We start from the raw sequence: 12765 nt of genomic DNA on the forward strand, positions 1-12765 counted from the left end.
CTCAAATGTGAGAAACATTTATAAACTTTTTGGAAATACTTAGTTCCCTTATAGCTTTTTGAGAAATGAACTCAACTATTTACTCTTTTCTTAACTTGAAACGTAAGTCTTAAACATTTGTTAAAGACTTTGGAAAACTTTTTAGACTTTGCTTTGACTTGCTTCTTAACTTCTAGACTTGACTCTTAACTTCTCTTAACTTTGATCTTAACTTTCCTTGAATTGGATTATGGATTCAAGGTTCATAATCTCATGTTTATGGATGATTTCATGATGTTTATATGTACCTTAGAGTGTTGGAATCAACTAGAAATCATAGGTACATTGTTAAGGAACAAGTACGGAAATGTGGGGAAGAAATTGAGAGAACTGGCGTCCTTGGCGCTCTGAAAGGCGCGGGGCGCCAGCCCTCAAAGTTCAAAGAGCTTGCTATGGCGCTCTGGCTGGCACGGTGCGCCAGAGACCAAAGTTCAGAGGAACTTTTGTGGCACTCTAGGAGGAGCGGCGCCCCAGCCCCCTCCCTAGAAAACTCCAAACTTTCTTCTTCGTTTTTCAACTCTAAACCCTCTAATTTCACTTGGTTCTTTCCCCGAACACTTAGAATCATTAATACCCTCAATATACAATAGATTCAACTCAAAATTACACTTGGAAACATGAATCAAATCATCAAGAAACTTTAATAACACAATCCACAAGAATTCAATGAAACTTTCAACAATGTTCATCAAGAACTCAATTTCTAAACTTTCAAATACTTAAATTCACTGAATTGAATCATGGTTGGCGCGTGGGCGAACTAACCCAATGTTATGTGATCTCACATACCTTTTAGGGATCACCCCCCACAAAATCCACAAGCTATCCTTGACGAAATCGACGAATCTTAAACGTTCTTCTCCTTTCTCCTCTTTTCTCCTCTTCTCCAAGCCCTAGCATAAAGTTCACTTTTCTAAACTGACTAAAATCTGACTTTACCCCTATTAAACTCCTAAAAACGAATTAGAATAATTAGGTAAGGAAACAAACTACCCTTCTAAAATTCGAATTAGACTTTCCTTAATCCAACAACCTAACTTCCAAAGGGCATAGCTTACTCATACGAACTTGGAATCGTGCAAACTCGGCGGCGTTGGAAAGACCATTCTAATAGAATTCCAACCATATTTGGAAGTACACCTAACTCATCCTGAGCTACGATTTATGGCCGTTTGAAGTTGACCAAAATCAACTTTTCCTAACTTAAACGAATTTCTAGATTTCAATTCTTTCCAAAAATCACTATTTCCAATTCTTAGCTTCTTCCTAGTTATTTCGAATTGTGAGATGTTACAATATCTCCCCCTTGGGAACATTCCTCCTTGAATGAGATTACTCTTACTAGGCTAAGGGTGTAACATGTAACATTCAGCTCAAACAGCCACAAGCAAATGCAAAACAACATGCCAACTTGTAAATACATACTAAGAAAGGGTTAGTACCTTAATCTGGAATTCCTCTAGGTTCGAAGAGATGTGGATATATTTTCTTCATACTACTCCACCAATAGACTTCTCTCAAGTCACGGTACATCTTGGTGGAACCCAGATGAATGAAATATCTGGAGCTATGAGCTTCCTCCATGATCCTCTCTTGGAGTCCATCCATCATTGGTACACACAACCTACCTTTATATCTCAATACACCACCTCTCCCTTGTTCAAAAACTAATACTTTTTGCTTATGAACATTTGCCTTCAACTCAAACAAAATAGGGTCTTGGTCTTGCTTGTCTTTTACTTCTGACACTAATGATGACTCATACCCATTCATCACCACTATTCATCCTTCTTGTGCTAACTCTTTCTTACCTTCCTCAAAATGGGCGGTACTACCCATAGACGACCTGCTCAAAGCATAAAAAACAACATTAGCCTTACCTGGGTGATAAAAAATACTCATGTTATAATCCTTCAGTAATTATAACCACCTCATTTACCTGAGATTAAGTTCTTTCTGAGTGAACACATATTGAAGCTTTTGTGATCGATGAACACAGCCACATGAACACCATACAAATAACGATGTCGTATCTTCAAAGAAAAAACTACAGCAGCCAACTTTAGATCATGGGTTGGGTAATTCTTCTCATGAACTTTCAACTGTCTAGAGGCATAAGCTATAACTTTGTCATTCTGTATTAATACATAACCCAAGCCAACTCTAGATGCATCACAATACACCACAAAACCTTGAGTACCTTCTGGTAAGGTTAAAATTGGGGCAATAGTCAACCTCTTCTTTAATTCCTGAAAGTTTTTCTCACGAGCTTCGAACTATTAAAACTTCACTGTATTCTGAGTCAACTTGGTCAAGGGAGATGAAATAGATAAAAATCCCTCGACAAACGTTCTATAATATCCAGCCAACCCAAGAAACTTTTAATATCAGTTGGAGATGTGGGTCTAGGCCAACTTTGCACGGTATCTATCTTCTGAGTATCAACTCTAATTCCATCACCGGAAACTATGTGGCCCAAAAATGCCACAGGCTCAAGCAAAAGCTCACATTTCAAGAACTTAGCATACAACTCCTTATCTTTCAAGGTCTGAAGAACTTATTTTGAGATGACTATCATGATCTTCTTCATTCATTGAATAGATTAGTATGTCATCAATGAAGACAATAACAAACATATCTAAATAAGGTTTGAAATCTCTATTCATAAGGTCCATGAACGCCGCAGGTGCATTAGTTAAACCGAACGACATGACCAGAAACTCATAATGACCATAACAGGTCCTGAATGATGTCTTGGGAATATCACATTCCCTTACTATCAACTGACGGTAGCTAGATCTGAGATCTATCTTAGAAAATCAAGAAGCACCATGAAGTTGATAGAATAAATCATCAATTTCTTGAAGAGGATACTTGTTCTTGATGGTAACCTTGTTCAACTGACGGTAATCTATACACATCCTAAGGGAACCATCTTTATTTCTCACAAACAAACCGGAGCGCCCCAATGTGAGATACTTGGTCGAATAAATCCCTTAACTAAGAGATCCTTCAACTGTTCTATCAACTCTTTCAACTCTGTTAGTGTCATTCTGTATGGCGGAATAGAGATAGGACGGGTATTTGGAATGATGTCTATGCCGAAATCTTTTTCTCTCTCAAGAGGGACTCCGGGTAGATCATTAGGAAAGACTTCTGGAAACTCTTTTATTATAGGAACTGACTGAATATGAGGTATCTCAACAATAGAGTCATTAACTCGGACTAAGTGATAGACACACCCCTTGGAAACTAACTTTCTTGCCTTAAGGTATGAAATGAAACGACCCTTAGGCACTGCTGAACTACAACTCCACTCTATGACTGTCTCATTAGGAATCTGAAACTTGACAACTCAAGTTCTATAATCTATTGACGCGTAACAGGCATGAAGCTAGTCCATACCTATAATGACATCAAACTACCATCACTAACTCAATTAAAATCAGCCATGGTACTCTTGTGATTGACGGAAATAGGACAATCACGATAAACCCTTTCTACTATAATAGAATCACCAACAAGTGTATAAACACTGAATGTGTAACATCTCGCAATTTGAAATAACTAGGCAGAAGATTATAAATTGGAAATAGTCATTTTTGGAAAGAATTAAAATCTGGAAATTTGGTTAAGTTAGGAAAAGTCGAGTTTTTGGTCAAATTCAAATGACTATAACTTCTAGATCAGGATGAGTTAGGTGTAAATCCAGTTATGGTTGGAAATATCTTGGAATGATCTTTCCAACGCCGCCGAGTTTGCACAAATCTAAGTTCGTATGAGTGAGTTATCCTCTTTGGAAGTTGGGCTGTTGGAATAAGGAACATCCAATCCGAATTTTTAAAGGGTAGTTTTGTCTTTTCGTTACCCTTTTTATTTTAGTTCATTTTTTTTTGTAATTAATTAGGGGCCTAAGCTGAATTAGATTAGTTTACACTTTTGGAAAAAGGGTTAGGGTTTTGAGAGAAGAGAAAAAAAAAAGGAGAAAGAAGAAGAACGTTCAAGATTCGTCGATTTCTTGGAGTTTTGCTTGTGGATTTCGTCGGGGGACGGGGGGATCCCTACAAAGTATGTGAGTTTGTCATAGCGTTGGGTTCATTCACCCACGCTCCAAACATGTTTAGTTCAGTGAAATTCGTCCTAAAAGAGTTTGAAAGTTGATGTTCTTGACATGAATTCTTGAATTTGAATGTTGTTCTTGAATTGGGTTTAATTGAGAAGTTTCTAAGTTCGTTACGTCGCATTATAGAGTCGTTTCGAATTAGGTTCTTAAGTACTTTTGATGGGTATCTGTATTTAAAAGTAATTTGAGAAAAATAACCGAGTTTGGGTGAATTGGGGCTGGAAAACGAAGAAGAAATTTCGTCGGATGAAATCAGAGGGTGACCGCGCGTCACACGCCTAGTGCCCAGATTTGAAGTTTTAGCTTCGCGTCGCGGAGCTGACACGAGGTTTTCTGCCTCAAAAGATGTTTTCGAAACCAAAATTTAATTATGCCTCCATGTCGCGGACCCATATTTAAATCTTGATTTTCGGTCTTTTCTCATGTTTAGCTATCTAAAATCACTCCTAAACAACATGAGATCTTTCCAATCACAAATTTTAATCCTTGAATCCATAATTCAATTCAAGAATCAGTTAAGAGTCAAGTTAAGAGCAGTTAAGATCAAAGTCAAGAGAAGTCAAGAGTTAAGTCAAGATAAGTTCTTATTGTTTTTCAAAAGTCTTTCACAAATGTTTTTAACATCATTTTAAGACTGAAAGTTTCAAGTTAAGCAAAGAGTAAAGAGTTGAGTTCATTTCTCAAAAGTTATTAGGAAACTAAGTATTCCCAAAGAAGTTTTTAAATGTTTTCACATTTAAATAAGAACATAAAACTGAGATTTTCAAAGAGCCTTCGGGCTAGTTTTCAGAAAAGAGAAATACCTTTCTAAATGAAGCAAGCAGGGAAACTGAGATTTCCAAGATAACATTTGAGCTAAGTTTTTTAGCACTAATCTCAAATCACAGAAGAAGTGTATTTTTAAACATAAGAGCTAATATTATATTTTTGGGAGTAGTATTGAGCACCGATATGGTGATGCGAGTTCACATTAACTCAATTCTCCATAAACCATATAGTCATCATAGGTAGAAAAGGGTCATACTTTTTAGATGAATCATTTTTGCATAAACTAGTGGATCCACTTAGTGAGTTAGCTTCCTATATCACGGCAAGGTAAAAGATAGGCCTCGGTAGAGAGGTGCGGGGCGTCTGCCCTCAAAGTTCAAAGAGCTTGCTATGGCGCTTTGGCTGGCACGGCGCACCAGAGACCAAAGTTCAGAGGAACTTTTGTGGCGCCTGGGAGGCGCGGCGCGGCGCCCCAGCTCCCTCCCCAGAAACTCCGAACTTTCTTCTTCGTTTTTCAACTGTAAACCCTCTAATTTCACTTGGTTCTTTCCCCGAACACTTAGAATCATTAATACCCTCAATATATAATAGATTCAACTCAAAATTACACCCGGAAACATGAATCAAATCATCAAAAAACTTCAACAACACAATCCACAAGAATTCAATGAAACTTTCAACAATGTTCATCAAGAACTCAATTTCTAAACTTTCAACAATGTTCATCAAGAACTCAATCTTAAACTTTCAAAGACTTAAATTCGCTTAATTGAATCATGGTTGGCGCGTGGGAGAACTAACGAAACGCTATGTGATCTCATATACCTTTTAGAGATCACCCCCGACGAAATCCACAAGCTATCCTTGACGAAATCGACGAATCTTGAACGTTCTTCTCCTTTCTCCTCTTCTCCAAGTGCCCTAGCGTAAAGATCACTTTTCTAAACTGACTAAAATCTGACTTTACCCCAATTAAACTCCTAAAATGAATTAGAATAATTAGGTAAGGAAAAGACTAAATTACCCTTATAAAATCTGAATTAGACTTTCTTTAATCCAACAACCCAACTTCCAAATGGCATAGCTTACTCATACGAACTCGGAATCACGCAAACTCGGCAGTATTGGAAAGATCATTCCAAGAGGATTCCAATTATATCTGGAAGTACACACAACTCATCTTGATCTAGGAATTATGGCCATTTGAGGTTGACCAAAACTCATTTTTTCCTAACTTAAACAAATTTCTATATTTCAATTCTTTCCAACAATCACTATTTCCAATTCTTAGCTTCTTCCTAGCTATTTCGAATTGCGAGTTGTTACAGTGAATCCTCTCCTTTTCAAATTTGAGGTCCCACCTAGATGATTTGAGTCAAGAAGGAATCAAACTGGGTCCATAAGGATAGAATCTTGTAAATTAGGTTAATTAATCGACTATCATCGCATATATTAAGTGATCCAATAAAATGACTTTATTTGTTCGATTTGATTTATATCCACTAAAAGAAATAAAAATGTAATAGCAATATTAGGCCCCCGAATAAACATGTAGCCTATGAAAGTTGTAATTTGATCACCTTACTATAACATTTTGAAGTTAATAAATTATTCTTGTACGTAATAAACAATTTAACAGGTCGAGATGAATATTTTTTTATTTATTAAAGATCCAATGGATCATTATATTGAAAATAAAGAGACAGATATATGCAAATTTCTACTAGTCATATTTTTTTCAGTAAGATTATTTCAAATTTCAAAGCTATACACATATAAATAAAATATTTTGTGGATTGTTTTGTGGGATACCACCAGATTCTAATGGATGAAGAAGATGCAGAAAAAACAGCATTCATCACACCTTGGGGAGTCTACAATTATCGAGTGATGCCGTTCGGCCTCAAGAATGCTGGAGCCACTTACATGAGAGCTATGACCACCATTTTCCATGATATGATCCACAAAGAAATTGAGGTATATGTGGACGATGTCATCATAAAATCCTGCGAGAGTTCGAATCACCTGACACACTTGGAAAAGTTCTTTAACAGGTTACGTAGGTATGATTTGAAGTTGAACCCAGCCAAATGTGCATTTGGAGTACCTGCAGGGAAGTTACTTGGATTCATAATTAGCAGAAGAGGTATCGAGCTTGATCCTTCCAAAATCAAGGCAATTCAAGACTTACCTCCTCCAAAGACTAAGAAGAAGTAATGAGTTTTCTGGGGAGACTAAATTACATTAGTCGATTCATAGCTCAATCAACGGTGATATGTGAGCCCATATTCAAGTTACTACGAAAAGATGCGCCAACCAAATGGACCGAAGAATGCCAGAAGGCTTTTGACACCATCAAGAGTTACCTTTCGAATCCACCAGTGTTGATGCCACCACGTGCAGACAGTCCTTTGCTATTGTATTTATCCGTCTCTGACAATGCATTCGGGAGTATGTTGGGATAGCATGATGAGACCGGAAGAAAGGAGAGAGCTATATACTATTTGAGCAAGAAGTTCACATCTTATGAGGCTCGTTACACCCTCTTAGAGAGAACTTGTTGTGCTTTGACTTGGGTTGCTCAGAAATTGAGACATTATCTGTCGGCTTATACAACACATCTCATTTCGAGGATGGACCCGCTTAAGTACATATTTAAGAAAGCAATGCCCACAGAAAAGCTAGCAAAGTGGCAAATGTTGTTGAGTGAGTTCGATAGTGTGTACATGACTCAGAAAGCAATCAAGGGGCAAGCCTTGGCCGATCACCTTGTTGAAAACCCAGTAGATGAAGGATATGAACCACTTAGAACATATTTCCCTGATGAAGAAGTATTGTTTGTAGGGGAAGACATATCAGAATCATATCCTGGGTGGAGAATGTTCTTTGATGGAGCAGTAAACTCTATAGGATCAGGAATTGGAGCAGTGTTGATATCTGAATCGGGGCAACATTATCCAGCAACAGCAAAGCTTAGATTTCGATGCATTAATAACATGGCTGAGTACGAAGCATGTATTCTTGGCATTAGAATGGCTCTTGACATGAATGTTCAAGAATTACTGATAATTGGTGATTCAGACTTGTTGATTCATCAAGTTCAAGGAGAATGGGCGGTGAAGAATCCTAAAATCTTACCATACGTACAATTGGTACAGAGATTATGCAAAAGATTTAGGAAGACCGAGTTCAGACACACACCGAGAATACAGAACGAGCTTGCTGACGCCCTTGCAACCATATCGTCCATGATACAACATCCAGAAAAGAGTTATATCGATCCAATTGAGATAGTTTTAAAAGAACAACCAGCACATTGTTCACATGTGGAAGCAGAATGGGATGGGAATCCATGGTATATCGATGTAAAAAAGTACTTAGAGGCTGGCGAATATCCGGAAAAGGCAACAAGTATTCAGAAGAAAACAATCCGAAGAATGGCAAACAACTTCTTCTTGAATGGAGAAGTTCTTTATAAGAGGACACCCGATCTGGGATTACTGAGATGTGTGGATGCTGCAGAAGCCACAAAATTGCTTGAAGAAGTGCACGCTGGAGTGTGTGGGACACACATGAATGGGCTTACATTAGCAAAGAAAATCTTAAGGGCGGGATACTTCTGGATGACTATGGAAAATGATTGTGGCCGGTTTGTCCAAAAATGTCATAAATGCCAGGTACACGGAGATCTGATCAAAGTACCACCCCACGAGCTCAATGCGATGAGTTCCCCTTGGCCATTTGCAGCCTGGGACATGGATGTTATTGGACCTATTGAGCCTGCCGCCTCCAATGGTCATAGGTTCATTTTGGTCGCCATTGATTACTTCACAAAGTGGGTTGAAGCTGCTTCCTACAAAGCTGTGACAAAGAAAGTTGTGGCCGATTTTGTTCGCAACAATTTGATATGTCGTTTTGGAGTTCCAGAGTCTATCATCACAGACAATGGAGCAAATCTGAATAGTCACTTGATGAAAGAGATATGTGAACAATTCAAAATTACCCATCGCAATTCAACTGCATATCGCCCTCAGATGAATGGAGCTGTGGAAGCTGCTAATAAGAACATCAAGAGAATACTGAGAAAGATGATTGACAACTACAAATGTTGGCATGAAAATTTGCCTTATGCTTTGCTAGGCTACCGCACCACAATCCGAACCTCAACTGGAGCAACTCCTTACCTATTGGTATACGGAACAGAAGCAGTGATACCAGCTGAAGTTGAGATACCATCTTTAAGGATTATTCAGGAAGCTGGATTGAGCGATGCCGAATGGATTCGTGACCGATATGAGCAATTGACATTGATTGATGAAAAAAGAATGAGTGCCGTTTGTCATGGCCAGCTGTATCAACAGAGAATGACTCGTGCTTTTAATAAGAAAGTAAGAGTTCGAACATTTGAAGTAGGCCAATTGGTTTTGAAACGCATTTTCCCTCATCAAGAGGAATATAAAGGGAAATTTGCACCTAACTGGAAAGGACCGTATGTCGTCCACAAAGTACTATCAAGAGGAGCTTTGGTTCTAGCAGAGATGGACGGTCAGGTGTGGCGCAAAGCTATCAATTCAGATGCCGTTAAGAGATACTATATTTGAAGGATAATACTTCTTTCCTTTATTTCCTTGTAATTGCAGTTTGCTTGTAATCATTGTCGTTTTATGTTTTGAAACATTCCCTTGTACTTGAACTACGTTCGACCTGAATTCTCAAGAATGAGATACGTAGGAGGTCTATGTCGGCCTCGGTCGTTTCCTTATCAATTTTCTATTTTTGTCACTTCTCGAGATGGGAACTACGTTTGACCTGATTCCTGCCTCAACGGGATACGTAGGCGCCACAAGGGTTCGGTCATATTCCCAATAAGATTTCCATTTCTCCTCATAATGGAAACTGGGACAGAATTTTTGAGAGGACCTCAAAAATTCTACAAAAAGTGTCATTTCCTACTAACAAGAGTCAAATATCATATTGAAATATGCAACTAGGGATAATTTTGAGGAGATCTCAAATGCAAGACTCCCGTGATCATCATCAGATTTGTTTTTGAAACATCTAACTGGACAAAATTTTTGAGAAGGACCTCAAAAATTCCATCAAGGATACTCGGACCTTCGAAGTCAACTTCAATTGCCTCAAATTGACGTGTTCTTAAAGGGTTTTAAGTTGCCAGAAAGCTACCTATCATATCAAAATCTGAGACAAAGGGTTTTGTTCGTGTCGTGCATGTCGTGACAGTTAATCGGCAAATATTTTCTTTAAAACTATTTTTCCAAAACTTCATACCTAGCAAATGTTTTAATCCAAATATAATCTTGTCTTTTGTCTACTGCGATTCATTGGACCTACCAGACAAAGTTCCAGAGATAACGAGACCAGGAGCAAGGCGACTTCAACACAGATCGGTGTTCCAAAACTAACATGTTTTTGTGGATGTAGGGTATAATAAGATCAGCAAATGAGCTATATTTATCAACCAACTAGTTCAGGAGAATATATCCAACGAATATCTATTAGTGAGTGTAACATCTTCACTTTATCAAAGAGGTATTTGACAGATTAAAGAAGAGTATCTACCACTTAAGGTTGCGAGATACCGATGAAAATGATGTTATGATAAAAAAAGTACCTATCGTCATATCAAATATTGATGAAAGACGACGTTCATAGTCATTACATATTTAAACCGCCAAGAGGGCCATTCATATTCAAATTGCCGAGAGGGCCATTTATATTCATATTGCCGAGAGGGCCATTCATATTCATATTGCCAAGAGGGCCATCCTATATAAAGGCCAAGAGGGCTATCGCATATTAAATTGCCAAAAGGGCCATCATATTCAAATTGCCAAGAAGGTCATTCATATTCAAATTGCCAAGAAGGCCATTGCATATTCAAATGCCGAGAGGGCCATCACATATTAAATTGCCGAGAGGGCCATTTATATTCATATTGCCGAGAGGGCCATCCAATATAAAGGCCAAGAGGGTCATTCATATTCAAATTGCCGAGAAGGCCATTCATATTCAAATTGCCAAGGGGGCCATTGCATATTCAAATGCCAAGAGGGCTATCGCATATTAAATTGCCAAGAGGGCCATCCTATATAAAGGCCAAGAGGGCTATCGCATATTAAATTGCCAAAAGGGCCATTCATATTCAAATTGCCAAGAAGGCCATTCATATTCAAATTGCCAAGAAGGCCATTCATATTCAAATTGCCAAGAGGGTCATTGCATATTCAAATGCCGAGAGGGCCATCACATATTAAATTGCCGAGAGGGCCATTTATATTCATATTGCCGAGAGGGCCATCCAATATAAAGGCCAAGAGGGCCATTCATATTCAAATTGCCGAGAAGGCCATTCATATTCAAATTGCCAGGAGGGCCATTGCAGATCAAAACGCCGAGAAGGCCGTTACATATCAAACCGCCGAGAGGGCCATTGCATATTCAGACCATCAAGAGAACAATCAACATATTACATCAGTCTATCTTACTGCTCTGATATCAAAAGAAGAGTACATTGAAAAATTATATTGAAAATATGAGATACGAGCTTTATTTACTTTACGTCAAACTGAAACAAGCTGTCGTTAAATATTCAAGGAGAGCAATTAAGGGTGAAAATGGTGAAAAGGCACTCTCTCTTCATTTGAATTATATTTTACACTAATGAGTTTTATCTCAGTTTTTGTCGAGAGCATCCGAGAGGATGAATACTCAAATCAAACCACAGGTGCGGACGACATAAAAAAGGATGCAGCACAACGTGGAACATTTTTTAGCAGCGAACTGGGACATAGTCTAAAGAGGAATACCAAACTCTTAAGACGCGAACTGAGGAGCGACTTCCACCACAATCAAACCACACCCCTATCAAAAGGCGCGTGGGCATTTCCTTGGGTTTATCAGTTCCAATTTTGCATCCGGAAAACTTTTTACTCTCACCGGAGGCGGCTTTCCAATCTAAGTGACAATGCACCAAGAGCTTTGGAAATTGTATCCGTATAAGTTCTTAATTATGAGTGTGAAGCGCGCCACATTCATGGCTAAGAGGTTGCAAGCCTCCTTTCCATACTTGACTTACTTGTCACTCTTCCAAAAACAAAGGTTATCTAACATAATAGATTTCCTTTTCAATCGATCGAGTCGAACTACAAACAGCCTGATTCCTAAGGTTTAAGGATATGTAGGCGGGCTCAATGTTGAAAACTAGGCTGTATTCCGACATCCTCTCTCAAATCTTATTCTCAAGCATTCCGGTCTCTTCATAATTCGATATCAAGATAGCTTTTGAATTCTTTCATAATCGTGCGTCAAATCAAGCGTATCGAACTACAAGTGGCCTGAATTCTCATATAGCCTGAGATATGTAGGAAACCTGATATCGAGGTTCGGCCATAATTCCTAAAGTCCGTACGAAAATCCCTTTTCTAAAGAAGAAGATGTGGTCGGTCAAAATTGAATTCGTCAATTTCATTTGCCTCGAATTTCTTTCATCAATCCAAGTCAAACGAGGGACAGCTGTTGACACCCAATTTTGGCCCTCCAATATATAAATTAATCATTGAGCTTCTTCAATTTCAAACGATTTTAAAATAACTAGTTTTATAAAAACTTCAAAAAATGTATAGTTTACAAGTTATTTTAAATAGTTTTGTCACTTTTATAATTTTTAAATAATATATATGTTTTATATAATTATGTATATGATAATGTATTTCATGAGTATTTAAAAATCATCTCAAAAAGACTTTATATTTTAAATACTTTATTAGTGATGGTTATAAATTTTGAATTAATGAGTTTTATGAAATTATTCAAAA

This window comes from Solanum stenotomum, chromosome 1 (genome assembly GCF_019186545.1).
Source record: "Solanum stenotomum isolate F172 chromosome 1, ASM1918654v1, whole genome shotgun sequence".
Classification (NCBI taxonomy): Eukaryota; Viridiplantae; Streptophyta; class Magnoliopsida; order Solanales; family Solanaceae; genus Solanum; species Solanum stenotomum.